We start from the raw sequence: 8,665 nt of genomic DNA, 5'->3' as shown, positions 1-8,665 counted from the left end.
TTATTATTGATAAACTTCTCCAAGTGGAAAGTTTTGGTAATACAGAAACTTTCTTAGTGATTACAATTGTAAAAAAAATTAGATCTTTTGTTTTTAAAACGACAATTATAGACCCATTGAACAGATTGATTTTTCATTTATTATATTCAATCTATTCACCATGTATAATATGTGTATGCATGACAATTATTTGCATCCATTCTTTACTGAGATAGCTGTTTATGGATTGGAGATGCTTATATTTTATTGCAAATTGATTTAAGTCATATGATGGTAAAAAAGCAATATCTAGGACAAAGTAGAGAGTTTTTTTTGTACATGTTGTTAAATATTGGGCTGAAAACCTCAAAGCCAGTAGTTCAAACTCACCAGCTACTCCATGGAAGAAAAGTGAGTGAGTCTGCTTTAGTAAACATTTACAACTTAAGAAAGCCTACCAGAATTCTACTCTGTCCTATATGGTCCCTGTGAGTCTGAATTCATTTGATGGCAGTGGATGGTGGTAGAGAATATTATATTTTAGAATATCAGAAACCCACCCTATCGTATGTTCTTGCTTCTGATGGATGTATGTGCTTCTACCCTTTAAAAGTATTTATATTTCCCATCTCATTTTGTTGCTGATACATTTGTGATTCAATTCCATAACTTATTTTTTCTTTTTGTGGTTTAAAACTTGGAGCCTCCATCATTTCATCTATTACGATTCTCCATTAAGTGTCTTCCATCACCTTATCTACTTGAGAGAGAGGATGGGTAAATCCTTATTTTCCCTGGTGATAAATAGAGAACATGGAAAGTAGCAAAGGAATAGAAGAACATGGTGATAGTGATGTGTGTGTGTGTGTGTGTGTGTGTGTGTGTGTGTGTGTGAGAGAGAGAGAGAGAGAGAGAGAGAGAGAGAGAGAGAGAGAGAGAGAGAAAGTAATGTTAGCAAGACTCAGATATAGTTTGCATAGCTTACTTTAGAGGGAAAAAGTGCCTTTCTATCATAGTGGGTAACATGTTGGGATGCTAAACAAAAGGTCAGCAGTTCAAACCCACCAGCCTCTTCACAGGAGGCAAATGAAGTTTTCTACCCCAGAAAACCAAAGGGAAAATTCTACTGTCTTATTGGGTCACTATGAGTCAGACTAGATTCTGTAGCAATAGAAAATTACATAAGGAGGGATTTTTGGAAATATACTCTAGGAAACTTGACACAAGCATATTTAAATGACTTATCTAATTTCTCTCTCTCTCTCTCTCTCTCTCTCTCTCTCTCTCTCTATCTATCTATCTATCTATCTATCTCTCGGGCCTTTGTAATTCAACACTAAGAGAAGAGCAAATATTTTGAGAATGATGAGGGCAGTGAATGTACAGATGTGCTCTACACAATTGATGTATGTATGGATTGTGATAAGAGTTGTATGAGCCCCTAAAAATGATTTTAAAAAGAATTATCCAGTTTGCTTGTATAATTCTGGAGTTTATTATTAACAAATTCATATGATCAATAGAACTAAAACTAAATCCTTTCACTTATCCTCCATCAATCATGAAAGTGATATTTTGATTCTTTAAAACTTTCTTCTGTTTTATTTTAATTTTGTTTAGAAACTGGCCAGGGAGCATCTCAGAGATCTCAGAGTATGCAAGATCTTGGATAATGAAACAAGGGACAAAAGTGAACAAATATTTCAATTTTATTTAAAATCAATATTAAATTAAAAAATCCAAGGCCCTGCTTGATATTCACCCTCATGAAGGGGACACAGAAGATATGGATGCTACAGAAAAGTGTGTTGAAGACTTATCAGATAGAATAGTGTCTGGAATCTTAAAGCTTTATTTCCAAACAAGCAGCCATCTAAGTGAGATGTCAACTAAGTCCACATGGACGAAGCACTCCAGCAGATCATATAATTCAAAGCTGAAGGAGGGAATAGAATCACAGCCTAAATTGTGACATGCTAGTTGGCAGGCTATTAAAGGCAGTGGTTGCCCAAGATACATTTGTGGGATCTACACAGGAAATAAGACTCCAGTGATTTCCCTTTATCCGTAATGAGTGGATGGGAATAAACTAGTTACCAAACAGAGAGTATGGTAGAGATCACTATAGGAGATCAAAATGATAAACCTGGAGTTCAATATTTTCTGTGTTTTTTGCTTGTTTGTTTGTTTTGTTTTTCATATTGAGGTTTATTTCTGATATATTTTGTCATTGTGGGTAGCCCTCTTGATTTTTTGTTATATGTTTTTAGGTTTTTTGGTACATGAATCCCAGAATTGATAAACCTATAGAAACAATAAGTAGAATAAGGGTTCCTGGAGAGTAAGGTGGGGGAGGGGGCATAAGGAGCTGATACCAAGTAGTTCAAGATAGAAGAAAATGTTTGAAACTAATTGTGGTAGCAATTGTACTGTACTGCTTCATGTGATTAAACTATGGAATTATATGATAAATGTTTTAGCTCCCAATAAAAATGTTCTTGAAAAAAATTACAGCCTTATAAATGCTGTGGAGCAGTTCTACTCTGCCTTGTAGCATCACTCTTAGACTCCACTTGATCTGAAGTGAATTTTTCATATAGGTCAGTGGCTTCCAAACTTGCTGATGACCTACCTTACCTTCTCCTTTTAATAAAATATTTGAGCCCATTTGTGCATTTACACCAATTAAGAAGTGAACTTATTTATAAGTTATCTATATGGACTCATAATTTTTAAGTTATCTCTATGGACTAATATATATGTATTATAAGATACATAACAAATCTATTTTTAAAGAGTGAAATAAAAATGAATAGAACTAAAAACAACTTCACATAGTCTTTCTCCAAACCCCCTGACTCCTTGTCCGCACCCCTAGAAAAGCCTCCTCCATATTCTTGGTACCCCTCACCATCACCTCCCTCCACTACTCCCTCAACTCCCAAAGACTGAGGCAACTGCGCCTCTGACAACTGTCCCCTCCCCGAAGCCGGACCTGTGAGGCTCCCTGGAGTCTCTCTCTCCCCAGTCTCCTTGGAGTCTCTCTCTCTCCCTGCCCTTCCCGGTTCTCAACCTACTCGTCCTCCTCTGAGGCAATATCCGCAGCCTCCAAACCCCACAGTTGCCATTTTCTTACTCAGGCACATGGCCTCACTTAACATGATATTTAAACTAAAGAAAGTTGAGGACGACCCTCAAACCCCTATCCATGACCTGGTAAACATGGCATTTAAAGATTTTTACATCGGGAAGAGCAGGCAGAAGCACCGCCCAAATCCCAAGCTCACCAAAGAGCTAATTGGTGAATCGAAGCCTTAATTGCCACCGTAAAGCTGGCAGGAGGGAAGGGTTAGAAGACTCCAGGAAGTATTGCCTGCCACCGGAATCTTGCTTCAAATGCTGCCGGTCACCCTGACTGCCCAGCAAGCCTTGCCCGGTGTGTGGTCAATGGGGCCACTGGAGAAATGACTGCCCCTAGGCAACTGGCCAGAGAGTCAGTCCTTTCAGACTCTGACCCGCTGTTGGCACTACTGGGTCTAACAACTGATGATGACTAAAGACGCCCCTGACTCAGTGACCCCAGTGACTATGCCACTGTGCCCAGGGAGTTGATCAAGGCAGCAGGTGAGCCGGTTTCCTTTTTGGTGAAAGCAGGAACTGCCTTTTTAACCCTCCCCTCCTTTTCAGGTCCAACTTCACCTTCCCCAGTCTTGGCTATGGGAATTGATGTCCTCACTCCAGGCCTTTAGTCACCCCACCTTTATCTCTAATTATAAATGATGCTTTTTCACCATCCCCCTTAACCCAGCTTGTCAGCATTCGTTTGCCTTTACTTGCAACCCCTCCTAAAACAGTTCTAAGGCAAACGCAACCCAAGTCTTTTAACGTCTCTCTCCCTCCAAGGCACACTTAACTCTGTTCTGCTTAGGCCTGCGCCCCACCCCCACCACTCAGGGTTTAGCTCTAAATAAATGCCAGGTCATCAAGGACCTCTAACCACCCACTTCCACTGAGCAAATACTTTGCTTTCTTGGCTGTGTGGATTTTTCAAACTTTAGATCCTCAATTTATCCCTTATAGCTAAGCCATTAAACTCCCGCGGGTGGTCCAGCAGCATTTATGCAAGGCAGCAAAGGCAACTTCCAGCAGACCTTTAACCCTTTGCTGACACTTAGTTAATACAAGTTTCATTCAGTAATTACGTAAGTTTAAGTGTAAACAGTAAGTTTCAGAAGGTCAGAGTAAGTTTCAAATAGAAAAAAAAGTTAGATAACTTATTATAGAATGTCTGGCTGTGTCAGTATGTGAAAAAAAATTGAAAGCTTATGGAGAGCTGTTTTCCCACAAGTTAATGAGAAAGAAGAAGGAAATGCATTCGTCATAAGAGAATAATTACAGTGTGAAAAATGTAAAAGACAGCAAGCTGGTAGTTCCCCATAACACGGGAGGCAACAGACCAGCTTATCAATGCCAATGTCCAGCCACAGCTAGTCTTTTACTTCATAAATCATTATTAAGATGGTTTTTCTCTGCGTGGAGTTTGCAGGCATACTATAACTGATAATACTCAGATTTTCTCCACCCCGAGACAATTCGTTTAATGCAATGGAACTGTGTACATTTTGGTACAGTGGAACTTTAACTAAATGTGTAGACTTTTCCACAGCAGGACCTTGTTTTCCAGTTACTGTATGTAGCTCCTCTGCTCCCTCCCCACCCAAATCCATCTTAGTCTCTCTAGCCTCCCTGTGGCGATAGTTTGAGTACTCTTACAATGTTAATCGTTCTCCACCACACCCCTGCGTCCCAGTTGCCATAGTACCACAACTCACCAGGTATAGATAGACAAACAGATTTTAAATGGTTGTAAAATTTAAAAATATGTTCTGTTCCCCGCAACCGCAAGACTGTAGTCTTACCTGTTCTGGTAGGCCTTAGTTTTACCTTCTCCCTGGCAGCAACAAAAATTTCCAGCGGAGCATTAAAGCACAGTATGCTGCAAACACAGAAATTTAACAAACAACTCCAGCTAGTCATGGACTCCACCTCTGAGCCTCTCATCTCCTTGCAGTGACAGCTTACATCCCGGGCACAGTTGACCCTTCAGAACTGAGGTGCACTGAATCTGTTAACAGCTGACAAGGAAGGTACGTGCATTTTTCTAATAAAAAGTGTTGCTACTATAGCAATAAGGCAAGAGTAGTTGAGCAAAATGTAAAAGTGCTAAAAAAAATAAAACCCAAAACCATAGCCAAAGAAATCAAGAGCTCCCACTGGGGCAATACAGCCACCACCCCATGGCTCCCAACCCTATCATGTCCTGGGTTATGTCCCTAGTAGGGCCCCTGGTAATAATTTACTTACTGTTACTTTTAGGCCCCTGTCTCTTTAAGATCCTTCAAGAACGAATGAGAAACATATCCAAACTAGCTGTTAACTAACTCTTATTACATCCTTACAGCCCCCTGCCTGCTGATGCTTGTCTGGACCATTCCAGCCCATAACATTCCTCCCGTCTTCCCGTACCACAAGAAGTAGCCAGATCATATCTCCATGCCCCTTTTGATTACTAAAGAGGCTGGAATGATTAGGCTAAGCTGAAGCAGGCCTGGTCCCTACTTCCCTGCACATGCCTGAAAGTCAGCAGCTGCCCCCCTGAAATGAGGAGACAGAAGAACAATGCCTGAAATGCCTGCCTGCAAGAGCTGATAAATTATATCCTGGGCCATAAACCTTGCTGCTGCATCATAGACCTCCCTCTCCCCACTTTCCTTTAAAAACCTCATACCCTGGGCAAAGCCCACGATTCCCTTGGGTTACTTGCTAGACCATGGGGCTTTGCCCAGGAGTTCCCCTCTAATAAAGCTATTTGTTTCTGCTCTCCCTTTGTCCTTTCAGTTATCTTTGTCCATCTCCCTGTGCCTCAGTTTACCTCTCACTCATCCTGTGCCTCAGTTAATCTTTACAACTACCATTTGAACGTTGACTTGGAGTGAAATTTAATATTCAGGGATAAGTGAAAAAGTATTGCTACTAAATGAAACTTCCAATTCCTGCATACACACAAAAAAAAACATGTTTAGACAATTCTCAGAGATCAGTGAATGACTGCTGACAAATTCTATCTGTAAAACAGTAATCTAGGTCGAGGAGGGGTTCCGGCGGGCGCGGGCGGGCCCGGGTGCAGTGTGCTGATGGCGCTGTAGGAGCTCTTCTCGCACCGGCTGAGCACGAGCGAGTGCGGCTACCACGCCGGGCTGTGCTCCAAGGCCACGCTGTTCCTGCTGCTGGCCGCCTTGCTCACCTACCTCCCGCCGCTGCTGGTGGCCTTCCTCAGCCATGGGTTTTGGCTGAAGCGAAGCAGCTAAGAGGAGCAGCCTACCGTGCGCTTCCAGCACCAGGTGCTGCTTGTGGCCCTGCTGGGACCGGAGCGCGGTGGGTTCCTAGCCTGGAGCACCTTCCCCACCTTCAACAGGCTGCAGGGAGAACACCTGCGCATGCCGCGGGTCTGGAGCAGAGAAGACAAGAACCAGGATGGAAAGATGGATGCGCTGCATTTTAAACTGGAGCTTCCCCTGCAGTCCACCGAGCACGTCCTGGGTGTGCAGCTTATCTTGACGTTCTCCTACCAGTTGCACAGGATGTCCATGTTCGTAATGCAGAGCATGGCGTTTCTCCAGTCCTCCTTCGCCCTTCCAGGCTCCCAGTTGTATGTGAATGGAGACCTGAAGCTGCAGCAGAAGCAGCCCTTGAGCTACAGTGGCTTGGATGTCCCGTACAACGTGTCTGTGATCAATGGGACCAGCCCTCTTGCCTCTGACTACGACCTCACGCGCATTGTGGCGGCCTACCAGGAAAGGAACGTCACCGCTATCCTGATGGACCCTACCCCCATCTGGCTGGTTGGAAGGGCCGCGGAAGCTCCATTTGTGATGGATGCTGTCATCCGCTACCCCGTGGAAGTCATTTCCCATCAACCAGGATTCTGGGAGATGATAACGTTTGCCTGGATCCAGTATGTCAGCATCCTGCTCATCTTCCAATGGGCGTTTGAAAGAATCAAAATATTTGTGTTTCAAAATCAGGTGGTGACCACAATCCCAGTCGGCACCGCATTCCCAGGAGAATGGTATAAGGAGCATTTGTCATAAGGAGCTCTCATCTTGGGACATTTCTGACAAGAGTCCAGAGACACGTGCCAACCGGGGCGAATTTCTCCCTCAAGTTCCCTAACTCTCAGGCACCTCTAGCATCCTCAGGAATTACTGTGTGGAAAGACCTGCGAACGGGCTATTTTGTCTTTTGCCCTGGACCTGCCTGAATTCCTGGAGAAAACATTCCGTTCCTGTGGCTTAGAATCTCTTTATTTGGACTAAGGACTACTCGAAGCATTAGTTGCCTCTGTTGTACATGCTTTGCAGAGTCGAGGGTCAGTGAGAATGAGGAGGACCCTGCATGGAATGCACTGATGCAGTGGCTGCCACAGTGGCCCGCGCTGGCCTAATGAGGATGGCCCAAGACCAGGGCTACTTTGTTCTGTTGCATGAAGTGTCACTGTGAGTTGGGACTGACCCAACTGCACCAAGCAACAGCATTATAAGCCACAAGGCCCTCTTGAGTCACAGAATTGGCTGTGAACTGGAAGGTCTCATGGGAGGAAGCTGAGGCTGTGTGCTTCCCAAAAAGAGTTCCAGCTTTGGAAACCCACCGGGGCAGTTCGACTCTGTCCTGCAGAGTTGCTTTGAGTCAAAACTGACCGAACAGCAAAGGACTGTGTTTTTTTGGTTTTTTGTTCATTTGTTTTCTTTCCTGGCAGTGGTGATCAGCTTTTCGGGTTTCAGATGATAAATATGCAAATCACTAGCACTTTCTACTCTGGTACTGACTGGCTCCTTAGGAACTTGGATTTCCAAGACTGGGGCCTCTGGCTGCTGCAAGAGGGCATGCCGGCGCCTGTGCTGAGAGCAGGCACCCTGAAGACAGGAGGACCATCCACCTGCCTTCATAGTAACACCGTTCTCTGTGATCAGCTCAGCTGGACAGCCCTCTGTGTCTGCCCTGTGCACTGCAGAGCGGACTTCTGCCTTCACAGTCCCCTCAGCTACAGCCGGGGAGCCAGGGGCAAGGGGCTTGGTAGCAAGGGTTGGAACAACAGGGCCGTTCTCTCTGGCCCTGGCCCACCAAACAGCCAAGCCACTTTCCACCCCCCTGCTTTGACAACCCTCCCCCTTCTTGAAAGGGTGGCAGATGACAAGGTTGCTGTTGGTGTTGGCTCCCATCCCCGACAAAGACCATGGAGTTTATTTGGAGGGCCTGTGAGAAGCCCAGCTACTTGGGCTTCCCTTAACGGAGGCCCAAGGTGCCCGTCTGAGTGGACCGCTTTGGAGGACACACACACACAGAACAGCGCAAGGGTGACGAGGATGCCAGTCCAGGCAGTTCCCCCCAGCGGGGTCCCTAGGAGAACGACAAGGCAGAAGACCAGCTGGCTTGCCCTTAGGCTGAGTGAGTGTCTGGAGGCTCAGAGCTGCTCAAAATGAGCCTCTGTCCCACACTGAAGGCTGATTATGCAGGTCTGTTCCCCTGGAAACAGGCCGTCTCCTCTGAGGATTTGTCACAGACATGGCAAGGACCTGTCTTCATGACCCAGGCTCCATGCCCACCCACGGACACCCTCCTCGTTCCC

At 44.8% G+C, this 8,665-nt stretch overlaps 1 pseudogene; it reads left to right on the top strand.

Annotated features, from left to right (window-relative positions):
* The first annotated feature begins 6,173 nt into the window (after positions 1-6,173).
* LOC142434581 (transmembrane protein 231-like) lies at positions 6,174-7,144 on the top strand (annotated as a pseudogene).
* The last annotated feature ends 1,521 nt before the right edge of the window (positions 7,145-8,665 follow it).

This window comes from Tenrec ecaudatus, chromosome X (assembly GCF_050624435.1).
Source record: "Tenrec ecaudatus isolate mTenEca1 chromosome X, mTenEca1.hap1, whole genome shotgun sequence".
NCBI lineage: Eukaryota > Metazoa > Chordata > Mammalia > Afrosoricida > Tenrecidae > Tenrec > Tenrec ecaudatus.
The sequence above is the reverse complement of the archived record's forward strand: the minus strand, read 5'-3'. Positions and strand labels throughout refer to the sequence as shown.